The following is a 16,460-nucleotide window of genomic DNA, read 5'->3' as shown; positions in this document are numbered from 1 at the left end:
AATATTAGATTTTACATTCCTATTCTTACTCTTAATTATAAATGCTATAACGATAAAGTTACTAATCAAATATTTTGAACAAAAAATTTCAAATCCATTTGGTAAGTAAATCACTCTTAGGCAATCAATTCTTCATATAAGAAAAAGAGTAAACCACATATTTGATCACATATTCCAAACATTTAAGACATACTTTATCCCATGTGCATGTTCCCATGTCAGAATAAATCATTTGTGACTGATTTTTATGAGTCTTTCAAATGCCCATACTTAAATGTTAGCATGTTTCCTATTTGACTGTATAGAACACACTTCAGAAATATTTTAGAAGTCATATTTCAATCTTTATGAGTATGAAACATCTCAGTTTCTCTTTATCGCAATTCCCTTAAATATAACACTACTTGTATAAATACACTACGTGTTTCCCCATGCTAATTTCCTTGTTCTAATATTAGTAATCATTCATTTATACTGATTAATAAATTCCTTAAGAGTTTTCACATTGTGTTTTTGAATCTTAGTATAGTGCCTAGATTATAATATGGAAAAATTGAAGAAAATTTATTAAGTTGTATTATTAAAACTAGAATATGCCAAATAAAGCCATTGATCATTGATATTTTAAGTCCAGTATTTTAACATTTACTACTAAATTCCACAAAGTTTATAGTGACTCTCATTCCATATTGCCCTGCCCCTGGATAATACATTCTTCATAAAGAATGAGTAGGAACTAGAATATATAATATATTTGATACCTACCTGAGAAAACTCACCTTATATTCTTATGACTCAGTTTGCTATTCATTTTCACCACCTTAAATTACTCCTAGAGCATAGTCCCCAATTATTTATGCACCTAAAGTTATGCTAGACTGTGCTTACAAAATCAATTATAATATCCTCTTTCCTAAAACATTGTTTGAATTCCAGAACAAATTGCTCTTATTCTTATCCCATTTTATTTTCTTTCACCACTTACTTCTATCTAAAGTTATCTTGCTCCTTTTTGTTTGTTTTTTATAGTAGTAATTTAGTAGTTTATTAGCTACATTCTCCACTCCAAAATCCACAGCCCTATGCCTACCTTAAGAAGAGGGACCTATGGAGTAATCACACTTATTATTATATCCCCCAGTTCTTAAAACAGTGCTTGGCACAGAAAATATATTAAGGAAACATTTCCTCATAGTTCAGTCCCTGAGATTCCTGCATATTTCCTTTAATTGCTTTTCATTAGTGTTGTATATACTACTGTAGAGATGGTATATCTGATTCTCCTCACCACTGAGATATCATCCAGTTGGGATTATTGATTTCCATAATTCTCCATTCATTCATTTTAGGCTGAAGTTTCTGAGCACATTTGTAAGTCAAGACCATTTCCTCAGCTCTTTCTCACCTCCATTATGAGATGTTGTCCTACTGAATAATGCCAAGCATATGCTACCATTGTTCTCTTGAAATTGCAGGTATATATTGTTTCTTTGTTGCTCATTCCTTCATTTTGAGGCATTTAAACCTGTTTCGAGATGTTGACAACTAATACATTGTTCTATTAAACTCACAACAGACAGTATTTTAGGACATACAGATAGTTATTCATGGATAACTTTTTAAACAAGCTATATTCCTTATCTTCAATTCAATAATCTTGTCCTTTATGCTAATTTTATTTGGAAGCAATACTACTTAAGAACAATATCTGATTCTCAGTTCTTTTCAAATTCAATAAGGTAGCTTACTTCTCATTTTCAAAGTCCTGGACTGTACTAGAATTAATTTATGGATAATTTTAATCACTTTATTTTTTCAGATCTGTAATGAGTTTGTTTTTTAAACAGTGTTTTCTTTCGAGGTTACCTGAAATTCTAACTTAACATTTGAAATTTGAGAACAGTGAGACCACTTATGTTAAATAATTCTACCTCCTTATGTTAAATAATATAACATTGCCAATATTCAGTTATGTTTGATATACAATGTTCAACCAAAAAAAATGTTGCTTCATAATAAAGGTTACTTTAGCAATTAAAAAAATAATAATAATAGTAATAATAATAAAGAATTTGGATGATCATATAGGAGTAAAAGTTATAAATAAAAGTTCTCTATATCTCAAGTTGGATTTCAGACTATGATGAGTTTTATATCCTCTTTTATAATTTCCATTTTACAAACTGATAGATTTCTGAAGGGTTTTATTTAACCCCAAATTGCTGCATATTCCTTAAAATATTCAGATTCTAACTATTTCCCTTAGGAAAGTACTTTAATTGTTCTCTCTTTGCTGCTTTCCCCCCTCCTGGGGAAAATAAAATATTAATAATACATGATCTTGTCATATTTTGTAGAGAAATTTACTGATTAAGAAATGCAACAAGAGATTCTATTGGACATATATGTCTTTTTGAAAAGCAGATATTTATATATATATCATATTTCAGGAATATATACACATATATATGAGAGATATACAATATTCATGGAAAGAAAGAAAACTGGACTATTTAGGAAAAAATAGTAACAATGTAGAATATTTCCTGTCAGAAAATAATTATATATTTTATAGTTAGAAAAATATTATTATTAAATATGGCATAAGAATCATCTAAAAGGTCATTGTAACAAAATACATAGCTTACAAACTAACCCTAATTTAACATCAAATAATAAAAATACACTTGTGAGAGATGCCTAGGTGGCTCAGTGGTTGAGCATCTGCCTTTGGCTCAGGGCATGACCATGGGGTCCTGGGATCGAGTCCCACAATGGTTTTCCTGCAGGGAGCCTGCTTCTCCTTCTGCCTATGTCTCTACCTTTCTTTCTGTGTCTATCATGAATAAATAAAATCTTAAAAAAATAAAAATACATGTGTGAAAAATAACTGAAAATATACACTGGAAAGTTAACAATGAGTTTGCTTTGAGTACTAATTAGTATTTTTGTCCTTTTTCTATTTTTAAATTATCTACAATAATTCCATATTTTCTTTAAAATCAGAAAAAAACCTAAATTCTAAAAAAATTGAAAAGTGTTAATTTGGGTTTTAAAAACATGATAATAGGGATCCCTGGGTGGCGCAGCAGTTTGGCGCCTGCCTTTGGCCCAGGGCGCGATCCTGGAGACCCGGGATCGAATCCCACATCGGGCTCCCGGTGCATGGAGCCTGCTTCTCCCTCTGCCTATGTCTCTGCCTCTCGCTCTCTGTGACTATCATAAATAAATTTTTTAAAAAACTTAAAAATATGATAATAAAATATAGATTATATAATAAATTATAAAATGGCAATCTGATTCCAAGAAAAAATTAATTCCTCATATTTACTTGTAAATATTTCACCGTTGTAGTTGAAATTGTTGAATTCTTAATCTATTAGTAATACCAATAATGCAATTCAATTTAGTAGATTCCTTAGGTTCTATGAAGAATTAGCTATGCTATTTCAAGTGACCATCTAATTAGAATTTGGGTTTGGTTTAAAAAGAACATCTAATTCAATTTAATCTAAGCCATCACATGAGGAATAACTGATTCTGTTTAAAAGAAAATAGGTGATATTCCATGATAAAAGTGGTCATTATAAGTTTTTTGGTCTATTTTTCTCTTTCTCAGAAACAATGGAAGTGGTTACATTAATATAATTAATATATTATAACTATAATGCAGTTGCTTTCTGGATTCCTTTGCAGTACCAGTTACACTGTTCTTAGCATGGCCAACCAACTAATCAACTAATTATTTTAATTATATTTTAAAATATGGAAATAAGCTTTATACCAAAAGATACCTAACTAAAAATTAAGTATATTCAGGAAAGAATTTACAGTATCTGTCCTCCTGGTAAATTAAGGAATTTATCTGCTTTAAAAGTATCAGTATCAAGACATCACAACAAGAAAAGTGTGGGAAGCCACCTCCATACTAGAAATATTAAATTTTTTTTTTTTTTTAAGTATGACTCCCAGGGGTATCTGGGTGGCTCAGTTGGTTAAGCATCCAACTCTTGATTCCGGCTCAGGTCATGATCTCCGGATGGTGAGATTGAGGCCCATCTAGGGTTCTGAGCTGACCATGGAGCCTGTTTAAGATTCTCTCTCTCTCTTCCTCTGCCTTTCCACCCTGTTCAGAGGCTCTTTCTCTCTCTCTCTCTCATAAAAATAAAGTGTGCCTCTTAGTATAAGATTTGTTGAAATGTTCATTCTTTCTCTTAAATGTTCATTTATATAAAAACAACTATGTAGTCCCAAAATATTTTTGGGTTGAATATCACTATTCCTATAGTTTTTACAATAGTATGGGAGTTAAATCAGATAGCTCCATCCTGATGAACTTCATTTGGAACCTCTCTGTTAATATACCTTACAAAATTTTCAGGTGCCCCAGTGTCTTGATGATGCAGCGTGACAGAAAGCTGTGGCTCTTAAACTTTTTCACATGAGCCATAGTAAAAAAATATATTTTTGTCATAATTCCTTGCATAACATTTATTGAGTGTATTTCATGTGCCATGCTCTCTTCTTGCTTATGGACTGGGAATTCAGAAGTAATTGAAGTAGTCAAAACTTCTGGCCCCCATATAGGTGATGATCCAATCTGCCTGTCTCTATACCTAGAACCCCCTCACCACGCAATTATTCCTTTGTCTGAACAATGCAATTTTGTATTTTTTATTCCATCAATCTTATTCTGTCCTATTCTCTTCTTTCTGGTTATAAAAATAAAATAAGCTGTTCTTTAGGACTTGCTAATTGATTCAAGATTCAATACTGGATATTCTTTAGAATCTACTTTGAAAAATAGTGCCATATAGGCATTACATACTCTTGCAAGGCTATTAAAGCAGCCTAGAATTTATTATTTATGTCTCATTGTTGGCTTCTGTCACCAACTTAAATATCTAGTCTTTTTCACCAAGCTGCTTTTGAGATAGGACTCTCTGAATCTACGCTTATGTAACTTGCTTTTAATCTAAATGGGGAATCTTATATTTATTTGTCAAATTTTTCTTTATTGGTTTTAGTCCATCATTCAAGCCTATCAAGATTTTTTAAATCCTCCACTGTCATGAAATATATTACATAATCCTCCTGAATCTGTCATCCACAAATACGAAAAGGGTGGCTTCTAAGTCATGATCCAAGTCACTGATAAAAAATATTGTAAATTCTTGTACTTTTCTTTTAGAGATCTCCTGTTATTGGCATTGGCCTATTAATCAAGATTTTAAAGTTATATTTGCATATCCAATCACAAATCTTCCTTAATTATTCCAATACCCAATCTACATTGTCCCATAATACTAAAAAATCCTAACAAACTGTCAGTAATGTGCTGATTTCTTGATTTTTTTATATTCCCCTGAGCACAATAACCCATTCAGAAATATATAGTTAAATTTCTGTGTATCCCAGCCCCAACCAGTTGCAACTGATAATAGCCCTTGGTTTACAAGGTCAGCTCCAGAGCAAAAGAAATTCTGGTATCACAGTATACTGGGAATCATTGTCAGAACTAAGGGATGGTCTAGAAATAGCTATCTCTGATACGTGTGCTGAAGAGATAAGCAGCATTCTTGGTGGTCACAAAGTCATTAGCTATTCCTCCTCAACTCTACTACTGATTTCCTACTGATATGGCTTTTGATTTGGGTACTGGGCCTTAGTGTCTGTGAAAGTCTTGAATAAGGATAATAATAATAACTTTTAGGGAAAAGTTAGGGCTAAAGTCTGTGAACTGGGACTTAGCCACTCTTTATCGAGTTTTAAAAAAAAAATCTCTATTTTTCTGGCCAGACATGTTACTTTGGATGTAACTTACACTTAACTCAGAGATTGTTATTTAAAATGATATCATTAACACAATTAGTAATAGGATGTTTTCTTTAGGTAAGAGCATAGGACAAGGTACTAATCAGTGATGCATTTGAATCCTTACTCTATTTACCAATTAATTGTATAACTTTGGACAAAATGTTGAAACTTTGAAAAAGTCTCTGTTACTTCATCTATAATCTGGAATTAGAAGTATATATGTCAGCTTCCTCACAAGGTTTTTGTAAAAATGGAGATTATATTGTAAGAATACTAAATGTTCATTAAATGATAAATACACTATCAATTGGTATATTAGTATTAGCTTTTATAATGGGTCACTACTTAATCTGTAGAAACTTCAAATTCATAATCCAAGAAGGAAAACATGTCTTTATACAGCATCATCTCATTCTACTGATGGTCTTTTTACTTCTATGTAAGATTATGCCATCCCTCAATATTGTCAGTCATTTTTCCTTTACTTTGCTAGAGTAGAGAGTACGTGGACATTTCATTCTCTACAGGCATTTATATGACAGCTGCTAGTCCTAGATCTGCGGTTATTGGGCAGATCATTTAATCTCTCTGAGCCTCGTTTCCCTCATTTTTAAAACAAGAAACTGACATTTATTTTGAGGCAGTGTTTTAACAATTAGCAATAGTATATGTAAAGTATTTAATACAGTGATTGTCACACAGTGAGTGCTCAATATGGTAGTTGTTTTTATTTCTAGATTTTTAAAAATTTTTTAAAGGTTTATTTATTCATTTATTCATGAGAGACACACACAGAGAGAGAGGCAGAGACAGAGGCAGAGGGAGAAGCAGGCTCCATGCAGGGAGCCTGATGTGGGACTCGATCCCAGATCCTGGGATCACACCCTGAGCCAAAGTCAGATGCTCAACCACTGAGCGACCCAGGCATCCCTATTTCTAGATTTTTAAATAAAGTTTAAAGAATACAATTCCTAATAAGAAAGGAAAAAAAAGAGGTCTTCAGACATTTTTACCCTTTTTCCAACAGAAATATTCCTCTGCCCTCTCACAAAACTGCAATAACCTTTCAAACTTTTCTCTACCTTCCTCTTTAAGCAAAGAACTAATAAATCTAGAAGAACAGCCAATTCCCTGTGAGGGGGAAAGTGCAGAGCAAATGTATCTGGCATAATAGTGAGAAGGCATCTTTCTATGAAAAGTGAAGGTGTTAGTAATTAATAGCATAGCCTTTTAAGTCAGGCAGACAGAACTGGGTTTGAATTTAATCCAGACGTTTACTTTTTGAGTTGCAATGTAGATGGTACCTACCCTTTCTTACCTATTTCCTATTTTATAAAACGGCATAATAATAGCATTTTGTCATTGAGTATAAAGTGAGAAATGTTTAAAAGTTAGTACACTGGCAGGCAGCACATTATTTATAAATAGAATCTCATGGGTATTTCCCCTTCCAGTGTTCCTTTAAAACCTACTTTCACTTCCTAATATCCATTGATAATGATGACCAAAATTATTTTACCTTTGGAATGTGAATTTTAGCAATATATTTATTGTCTATTGCCCAAGTTTCTCAAGTAAGATCAATTGGATACTCTGTAGTATTTCATATAAGTTAACCATGTAAAGGTTGGTATTTATGTGAAGTTGTCAAAAGTTTTTCTTAAATATAGGATTACATACCCATACAAAGTAAATTATAATCCGCAGAAATGCCTAATTTCTGTCAGCAATTTAGACATGGAAGACTATCAGTAAATTTTATTATTGTTTTGCTGTTTTTGTTGCTATCTTAGTTGCTGTAGTTACTGTTACTACTACATGTTTTAAAATTTTATATTCTGACTTATAGATCAAAATACTTCAGTGGCATGCCATCCAAGTCCAAAGGTATGTAGAAAAAAGTAATCATAATTTCAATACTTCCCCGATTCAATTGTAGCATTTAAGAGATTCCCAAGTTCTAAGGTTGGAAAACCTAATGTTGGAATTTTCAGATTCTTGGTTTGGATGCATAAATTTGTAGAAGATTGTTGGAAAGCATCTCCTAGATATATTATTCTTCCACATGAACTTGGCACCTTGAAAGTGGAAAATGCATTTATGCTATTCTAACCCCTTTGAAAGTCTCCAAAGAGAACAAAATTAACTTACTTGAGCCATTGGGGAAATTAATCTAAAAATACAAGTATTCATCTACAAAATAAACACTCAATACAAATCTGTGTTTCACAAATTGTATTAAAGCTAATGATACAATGATAAGGAGAACATTATCCCTGCCTTCAAGGGGGGTAGGGAGAGGGATAGGAAAAGACACACACACACAAAACATTGAGCATGATGCAATGCTGATTATTATGCCAAAGTTAGGGAAAATCTATTGACAGAGAAAATATTTTTGTGTCTATTTAAAGCTTTACAGAGAAGGCAGCACTTAAGCCATGAGAAGTTCAATGATGTATACCGAATGTTAGCCTCTTAAGATTTGAATTAGGAGAAATACCAGGTAGAAAGTCCCAACTGAAGAGAAAGAGAAGAAGGAGGAAAGAGGAAGGAGGGCAGGCCAGAGGAGGAAGACAGCAAAAGAGGAGGGGATGATAGTGGAAGGAAGGGAAGAGAAAAGAAGAATAACTTAGGAAGTGACCAAATAGTAGGTTTGGGGCATTAAGTATCCTACTGCTGCTAACAGAATGAGACTGAGGAGATTCTAGTGGTGTCCGATTGTTGGTACAGATAACCAAGCCCTAACTCCAAATCAGTAATTTGGTTATCACATATTCTTTTCAGAATGTTCAGTTCTTAACCATGAGGAAATGAATGTAGTAATTCTATTTCCAGGATTAACACTTTATGTAAAATTTTAAATATTTTGTCTCCCTGACCCCTAGTATAAATAGAAAGGATGTGTTAAAAACTAAATCAAAGTTTTCTTATGTAAGCAAAGATTCTAAACCTCTTGTGCCCTAGGTATTTTTATCACTTTTTTAGCTGATGACAGAACCTACCTTTTGACGCTTTATTTGTGATTTAGATAAGCCTGTCCTGATGCAGATAATCTCATGAACTGTATTGTCAACAACACTTGTTAGGTTGAGTTAGAAATCTAAAGAGAAAAAAATGCACTATAATTTTTACTTCTTCTAAATTTGTTTCCAATAAGAAGTATACCTTTTTTTTTTTTTTTTTTTTTTTTTTTTGAGAGAGAGAGAGAGACTGAGGGTGGTGGTGGGAGAGGGCACGTGGGCAAGCCGGGGGTGGTATTGGGAGGAGGCGAAGGGAGAGAGAGAATCTTAAGCTGGTTCCCAAGCAGAAATCAAGAGTTGGATTCCTAATCAGCTGAGCCACTAGGCACTCCAGAAACATTTTCTTTATTCAGTTTTGTAGTGGTATCTTTACTTACTTAATAAAAAAAAATTGTGATTTTTTTTTAACTTAAAAGTTTAAATCTAATACCAACTTGAATACTTGATTGGTAACGATGTTAATGTGCTTGTATCAATATAGTGTTACAAAACTGTGTTACTTGCGAATAATTTACCTTATAAAGTATTACTGAATCTTTAAAGTTAATGGATATAAAATATATGTTTACTACAAAGCCTAATTCAATCAGAAAAAAATCAATTTAAAAGTAAAGCATTATGTCTGAATAGTCCAGCTGGTTATTTCTGTTCCATACTTCACCTTGAAACCTAAATTAACTACATCATAAAACAGTTTTATAGATTATCAACAATATTTTGAATTATATTTAAAGCACAAGAATAGCCTTTAAGGTCACTTTTCTGTGTTATCCTAATTGGCTAGCAATTTCTTATAAGCTCTAGCTAATTGGTATAGAAATAAATCATAAGCCCATTTTACTCTGAGGTAAAAGGTCAGCATGCATCCTCTAGTAATGTGCTCTTCTTTTTTCTGGCATATATTTTACAGGTTTTTTTTTTTTTTTTTTTAAGAGTCAGCACACTATAGACTCAAATATGACAGTGGTTAATAGTACGTATTGTGATGATTGAACTATTTTCCCTCGATCTCCCATGAACGTTGATCATGACAAATGATAGGCAGCATTTACACAGATTGATGGAAATTTCAAATTTAAATGTATCAACAATTATTGTTTTATTTTGACTTGGTGAATAAGAGCAAGCACATTACTGGCATCTGTGGGAAAAAAATAAGCTTCACACATACAAGACACACACTGACAGACACTTGGTAAGAATGGCAGGCTAATGCAAAAGTACTGGGTTGACCAAAGTAATAAGATCCAGGTGGCCCATCAATGCAAAAATGGCACACTTTATTTGTTATAGAAAGAACACAGTAGACTGAGGCACCACGATATAACTAACTTGCCATAAACCATGCCCAGTTCTCTTACTGCTGTAATGAGCATATTTGTTTCCCCTAACTATAGGGAAAATAGATAGTTTCCAGAAGGAAAAATGCATGCACAGAAAAAAATAGTGCACATATTATAAGAACATAATTAAATTTAAAAATGTAGTATAAATTCAGTAAGGGGAGATGGAAATCAGAATGTGATTTGGTGATAAAGGGAATTAATTTAAAAGATAAACTCTCTAATGAATTGATTTAAATCAAACAAAACAAGAAAAATATCTTACCCAAATTTGTTGAAGTCCAAGAAAAAAACTGACAATGCTTTGTCATTACCTAATAATATACAAAGTTAAAAATGGTTTGGAGAAAAGTGGTTTTCAAATTGGAATATTCTTCATAATATAAAACAATGTTATGGAAATAAATTGATAATGGTTTTCCTATAGCAGAATCACTGTGAGAGATGAAGTGAAGGCACATTTATGAAAGCTCTGAGCACGAAGGCTGGCACAAAATAGATCCTGGCCTCAGAAAGGAATTCAGTCATGAATCTCAGATTCCCAGTGTGCCCTTACTCCATCTAAAAGCACAGGACCAGTTCATTCCACAGTCACAGTTCTTGCTACTCAGCATTGCTCCTTTATTTCTTACCATTTTCTTCATTCTTTTTGTATTTTTTTAAAGACTTTTATTGATTTATTTTAGGGAGCATACGAGTGCATGACCTGGGGGAGGCGCAGAGGGAAAGAATCTTCAAGCAGACCCTGCTGAGCACAGAGCCCAACATGGGGCTCAATCAAAAACCCTTGATATCATGACATGAGTGGAAACCAAGAGTCAGATGTTCAACCATCTGAGCCATCCAGGATCGCCTCTGTTTATCCTTTTAAATATTCACTTTCCTGATCATTTTTAACAGCTTTGAGAACTAAGGCTAAAATCTCTTTTGGGGCATAATAGGGCATTTTGATAATAGATCTAAGAACTGTTCCACTTCCCCTTATCAAAAATAAAAAATGAAACTTTCACACAAGGACATTTTTGTCTTTAACTACATTGTCAAGAATAGATAGTAATTTGATTGTTAAGAGTGCAGAAGTACAGACACTGTTGCCACTGCTTGTGTTCAGGTCCAGCTTTCTCACTTACTAGCTGTGTGAACTTGCAGATGTTGTGCCACTTTTCCTATCAGTTAAGAATTCTAACACCTACCTTAAATTTTTCTTCAGTGAAATCAATTGTGAGGTTCTTATAACAATTTCTGCCTTATATATATGTCTTGCATATGTTTTCCATTTTTTAATTGTTTAATTTTTAATTAAAAATTACTAAATTATTTTAAAAATTATTATAACCATTTTCAATTGTACAGTTCATGGGTATCAAGTACATTTATATTCTTGTGCAACCAACACCACCAGCCATCTCCAGAACTCATTTCCATCTTGCAAAACTGAAACTCTATATCCATTAAACAGTAACTCCTTGTCATTTCTTCCTCTTCTCACCCCCAGACATCCACCGATCTACCTTATATCTCTATGATTTGGACTAATCTGCTTCATAAAAGTAGAATCATACAGCATTTGTCTTATTTGGCCTATTTCACTTAGTACTTTGTCCTTGAGGTTCACCCATGTTGTAGTATATGTCAGAGTGTTCTTCCTTTATAAGGCTGAATAATATTCCATTGTATGTATATAGTACATGTTACATATCTGTTTACCTGTTGATAGACATTTGAGTTGCTTCTATTTATTGTAAAAATGCTGCTATGAATATGGGTATATAAATATCTCTTTGGGAACCTGTTTGCATTTTTTAAGTATAAACCTAGAAGTAGAATTGCTAGGTCATATGGTATTTCTCTTTTTATTTTTTTGAGAAACCACTGTAATGTTTTCCATGGCAGCTATACTATTAAATGTTGTCAGTAATAATGCTTAAGAGTTAAAATTTCTCCACATCCTTGCCATTTCTTTTTTTTATTTCCTTTCCTTTCCTTTCCTTTCCTTTCCTTTCCTTTCCTTTCCTTTCCTTTCCTTTCCTTTCCTTTCCTTTCCTTTCCTTTCCTCTCCCTCCCTCCCTCCCTCCTTCTCTCTTCTCTTCTCTTCTCTTCTCTTCTCTTCTCTTCTCTTCTCTTCTCTTTTCTTTTCTTTTTTTTTTTCTTTCTTATAATCACCTTAAGGAATCTGAGGTGGTATCTCATTGTTGAAAAACATCTAACCATATATGCAAGGGTTTATTTCTGAACTCTATTCTATTGGTGCATGTGTCTTTTTGCTAGTACCATTACTGTAGCTTTATATTGAACTTTGACATCAGAAAGAGACTCCTGATGTCTTTATCAAAATTGTTTTGGTTATTGAAGGTGCCTTTAGATTATATATGAATTTTAGTGGGGATTTTTCTATTTCTACAAATAAATCATTAGGATTTTCACAAAGGTTGCATTAATTCTGTACATCACTTTGTATAGTATTGAGATCTCAACAATATGAATTTTTCCAATCCATGAACATACGATGTCTTTCTTTTCATTTACGTCTTCTTTAATTTCTTTCAGAAATGTTTTTATAGTTTTTATTGTACAGATCTTTCAACTTACTAGAGAAGTTAATTCCTAAATATTTATTATTAAGTGGAATTGTTTTTTTTAATTTCCTTTTAAATTGTTTAGTACAGTTGAGTTTTGTTTGCTGCTTTCTTTGAATCCTGCTGCTTTGCTAAATTCGTTTATTAATTCTAGTATTTTTTTTTGTAGAATCTCTAGAGTTTTCTACAGACAAGATTATATCCTCTGTTAAATAGAGATGACTTTACATCTTTCTTTATGACTTGGATGACTTGTTTTCCTTGCCCAATTGCTCTAGATAGGATTTCCAATTTCATATTGGAAAGAAATTTAATAGAAGTAGTGAAAGTGGGCATTTTCTTCCTGATATTGTGGAAAAGCTTTCAGTCTCTTATTATTGAGTATGATTTTTGCTGTATATGTCAAATGCTTCTTGTGTATCAATTTAAATAATAGTATTTACATAGTTTTTATCCTTCATTCTGTTAATCTAATATCTTATATTGAATTATTTTCTTATGTTGAAGGAAACTTGCATTCCAAGAAAAAAATCCCACTTGATTATGGTATATAATTCTTTTAATATGCTATTGAATTTGGTCGGGTATTATTTTATTGAGGATTTCTGCATCGTTATTCATAAAAGTAATTGGTCTGTAGCTTTTCTGTAGTGTATTTGGCTTTGCTATCAGGATAATGCTGGCTTCTTAGAATTCATCAGAGTTTTTCATCTGCTTCAATTTTTTGGAAAAGCTTGAGCAGGATTGATGTTAGTTCCTTGAATGTTTCTGAGAATTCAGCAGTAAAGCCATCAGGTCTGGGGCTTTTCTTGTCAGATTTTTTTTCTTTATTACTAATTTATTCTTCTTACTAGTTTTGGGTCCTTTCCGATTTTCTGTCTCTCCCCACCTGCCTCTGGTTTATATTTAGGAATATTAATCTCATTCAAGCCAGAACTGAAGAAATAGTTGTGGTTTGCCACTGTCTGATCTTTCCTTACTACTGTGAGTATGTTTCTATGTATTTTCAAATTGCCATATGAAATATTTAGCTTCTTAAAAAAGATAAAATCGTGATCTGGAACCTTAGAGAATAAAGTGTTCTATATGGCTAGATTGTCAGAATGTCTAGCTCCAATGTAAACATCAAGACATTTTTTAATTGTTTAGTTGAGAGTTCTCCAAGGAACTTGCCTACCTTCTTTACATAGAACATAGTAAATATAATTTGAGTTTTTCCTAATAATCCCAGAAATTATTATAAAATTAGTTTGGGTGTTGTATTTTATAGCAGTAATGGCTCCAAGACATATTAAAGTGTTTAAGGCTCTTGGAACAATGTTAGTAACATGTATTCTATTTTCAGTATGTGTCCTTGCTACCTTACTGTCACCTTTCTCTCCTAAAGACAACAATGTATAAATCCTTCATAATCTTTTGAAGTTTGCTACTTCCCAATATCATGTGCTTCAAAACAAAATAATGAAGCATATCTAAGTTGTAAGTAAGAGTACTAGGATCTGATTAAAGGTAGTTTCCTCATGAGTAAAAGACATGAGTTAATGTATTTACTCTGATTTTTACCTAGCTGGCTAGTGACTTACACATTCTCTTCAGATGGGTAGATAGCTGATTTATTTGCCCAGGCAATTGAGCCTAATGCCTATATGCTAACACTTTATGGGGTCTAAATTCCAAAGAAATCAAGATTTAGAGGAAAGGGAAATTGGGTTAGGCTAGGCTAGGAAGTTATATCTACATAGAGACCCTATGGACAAATATGTCTCAAAAGAATCTCTCCAGGAAAATGATGGGAGAAAAATGTACTCATTAGCTTCCATGTTCCATTGGTCAACATTACCTCATAGAGATCAATTCCCCTACATATGTTGGTTGTGCTGTCTGTCCACTCAGAGTGGTTGCCAGAGACACCAGATTTTAAGACAGCAATGACAGCACTCAAGTATACTCCACAAGATGCAAGGTAAACCAAGGAGTGAGTGTGAATTGACAATCCTCCTTGCCAAGCTGTTTCACTTGTGTGAGCTCCAGCAGACCCTTTGTGCTCTCCTGGCCCCATGGAAACAGACTAACCAGGGAAGGAAGTAAAATGGCCTTGAACAAGACATGAAACAGATTACTATTGGGCTTATGTCTCTGAGAGTAATTACTGCAGTGGGCCGGCTAAGCCAACTAGGCTGAAAGTCAAAAAAACCTGGCTTCTCTGAGAAGTAGATACAGTACTTCGGGGGCCTGCTTTTATTAATGACAGAAACCCCTCCTTGGGCCTACAGAAATGCTTCTGGTGCTAGGTAATCTTTCTCAAGAAAAGGCATAGTATTCAGTAGAGAATCATGACTGACAGATCCACGTGGCAAATATTCTGGATCCAGATATTTTAAATTCCTGTTAGGTGAGGGGACCCCCAAACAAGTACAGATCTCAGGATTAGGTTATGACCCAATAAAGCCATTATAAGCTGAAAATATCATAAGCTGAAAGTGCATTTAATGTACCTAACCTGCCAGACATCCTAGCTTAGCCTAGCCTACCTCAGATGTGCCTAGAACATTTGGACAAATTCATCTAATAGTTGGGCAATTTCATTAGTCTACAGATGGGCAAGTTCATCTAACACATCTAACACAAAGCCTATTTTATAACAAAGTGTTGAATATCTTATGTAATTTATTGAATTCTATACTGAAAGTGAAAAATAGAATGGCCATATGGGTACAGAATGACTGTAAATGTATCAATTGTTTACCCTTGTGATCCCCTAGGGCTGACTCCTTCTGCCCAGCATCATGAGAGTATCTTACTGATTATTACTAACCTGGAAAAGATCAAAATTTGAAGTATGTTTTCTATTGAATTCCTATTGCTTTTGTACCATCATAAGGTCAAAAATTTATAAGTCAAATCATTGTAAGTCAAGGACTGTCTGTAATCTAAAAATCCTCACACTTTCCGTTTGTTTGATAACTAGTAAAAATTGACTGATTTTTTCACTTTTGACATATATGAAATGCTTTCTACACGTGTGATATTTAGTGATTATATATTATTTGCCAGGGCACATGTGGGTGAGAGGGAAATTAGACAACAGAACTTTTTAGACTACTTTTTGCAATGCTTTGGGAAGGTCTTCAGTATTTCTGGAGTCTGAATTGTTAGAGATTCTGATCATAAAATCACAAATTGGAAGTTACTTATGGAGTGTGTACGTGTGCATGTGCGTGATCACTCACGTGTGTATATGCAGCAAAAGAATTAACTTATATTGAAATACTAAGGTGATTTTTTTTTTAGAGAGAGTGCATGCATGCTCAAGGGGCGGGGGGAGGGTGGGAGAGAGAGAGAGAGAGAGAATCTTAAGCAGGCTGCACACCCAGCACGGAGCCTGTCTTGGGCTCAATCTCACCACCCTGAGATCATTACCTGAACCAAAATCAAGAGTCGGATGCTTAACTGACTGAGCCACCTAGGCACCCCAAGATAAGATGACATTTTAAGTATGTATCAAGTCTCTTATATATTAAGCAATAATAGATTTTTCCTGATGGCCTAGGATTTTGATAATTTCTCCTAAAACTGGTAGTTTGTACCACTCTGAAAATAATTCTTAATAGGGTTGAAAACAATGAATCACCAAGCATATACACACAATCACAGAAGTTAGTCATCTTCACAGCACACTATAGGTCCAATAATGGGATAAA

The 16,460-nt window shown here is 33.4% G+C and overlaps 2 long non-coding RNA genes across 7 annotated transcripts in view; one reads left to right on the top strand and one right to left on the bottom strand.

The window, feature by feature from the left end:
- Window positions 1–16,460, bottom strand: part of LOC144292277 (uncharacterized) — an 87,747-nt gene that overhangs the window by 4,368 nt on the left and 66,919 nt on the right. Inside the window, exons 6-7 of one of the 5 annotated variants that reach the window (XR_013359720.1) lie at window positions 10,449–10,497; window positions 8,823–8,920 (exon numbers count right to left, since the gene is read on the bottom strand). The exons of 3 other annotated variants lie outside the window; for them this stretch is intronic. This is a non-coding gene — a long non-coding RNA (uncharacterized LOC144292277). The remainder of the gene's footprint in view (window positions 1–8,822; window positions 8,921–10,448; window positions 10,498–16,460) is intronic. One more of the 5 variants, XR_013359722.1, reaches the window with a different exon arrangement.
- The window catches only part of LOC144292313 (uncharacterized), a 47,531-nt gene that overhangs the window by 10,609 nt on the left and 20,462 nt on the right, over window positions 1–16,460 (top strand). The window contains exons 2-3 of one of the 2 annotated variants that reach the window (XR_013359757.1): window positions 1,350–1,475; window positions 7,667–7,704. This is a non-coding gene — a long non-coding RNA (uncharacterized LOC144292313). The remainder of the gene's footprint in view (window positions 1–1,349; window positions 1,476–7,666; window positions 7,705–16,460) is intronic. The other variant, XR_013359755.1, reaches the window with a different exon arrangement.

Source organism: Canis aureus, chromosome 2, assembly GCF_053574225.1.
Source record: "Canis aureus isolate CA01 chromosome 2, VMU_Caureus_v.1.0, whole genome shotgun sequence".
Taxonomy (NCBI): Eukaryota; Metazoa; Chordata; class Mammalia; order Carnivora; family Canidae; genus Canis; species Canis aureus.
This window is presented reverse-complemented; position numbering and strand designations above follow the sequence as displayed.